Genomic DNA, 1,181 nt, shown 5'->3' on the forward strand with positions numbered 1-1,181 from the left:
GAAGCAGACTGCCTCATCTTTCTTCCACAGAGCAGAAGACCAGCAGCCAAATGTCTTAACCACTACACCACCAGAGCTCAAAAAGAGAGCAAAAATAAAAAAAAAAAAACACAAATTACTGCCATGGAGTTGGCTACAACTCAGTGACTCCCATAGGGTTCCCAAGGCTACAAATCTTTACAGAAGTAGATTGTCTCATCTTCCTCCCACAGAGCAGCTGGGGGGTTTGAACCACCAACCTTCTGGTTAGCAGTCAATTGCCTCACTCGCTACCCCACCAGAGCTCCTTATAAAGAGAGCAAGGACTTCTTAATTAACTTTTAGAGAATGATTAAGTGTGTCAGTGGAAAAGAAAGCTTACATCTGTTTTGTGTTGGGTTTTTCCCTCCTACTTCATAAACTTACTAATTTTCTGAGGTTTATGCTATGCAGCCCAGCTAGACAGAATAACAGCTCATTTCAATTATTCCCTCTCTGAAGCATATGACTCCTCTTAATCAGGCTTTTTTTTTTTTTGCTACGATTTCTGTAATTTATTATCGTACTTCTCTCACTATGTAATGGGTACTCACTTAAGTGTTTGTTCACAAACTCATGTCAACAACTGTTTTTGTTTAACTGGTTATCAGTCAGTGTCTTGCAGACTGTCATCAATAATGTTTGTTGAGTGGATAAACAGCCATAAGTTCTGGTTGTATGAGAAACTTTAATTACAGTCAAAGTGCATCATTCAGAGATAAATAATAAACTCATAATTCAATGACTCAAAAAAGTTTGGAATTCTCTCTTCATTTTGTACATGAATTTCTAACTAGTTAGAAAATCTGGGGTGGGGAAGAGGTTGTCTTAATTTCTGAAAGGGTAGCTCTCAAACTTAACTCTCTCGTTAATCCTCATTAATCAGCAAAAGCCTTATTAATCAGCAAAAAAGGCATTTGTTTGAACTCTACTGTTTGCACCATTGTCTATTATGGTCACATAAAAATTAGGACAAACACAGAGTGGACTTTCATTTATTTTTATCTGACTTCAAAATCCCTTTCTCTTGTTTTGAGTTCTCCCAAGTTGCATGACATTTTCCTCAACCCCACTTTCAACTCTGCAAAATGTGCTTAATATTTAGTTTACTCTTTGTTTTCCGCTTTCCAAATGGCATAGTGCCTAAGGCATTTGACTGCTAA

This window comes from Orycteropus afer, unplaced genomic scaffold (assembly GCF_000298275.1).
Source record: "Orycteropus afer afer isolate SDZICR_OR568_19922 unplaced genomic scaffold, OryAfe1.0 scaffold00169, whole genome shotgun sequence".
Lineage (NCBI taxonomy): Eukaryota > Metazoa > Chordata > Mammalia > Tubulidentata > Orycteropodidae > Orycteropus > Orycteropus afer.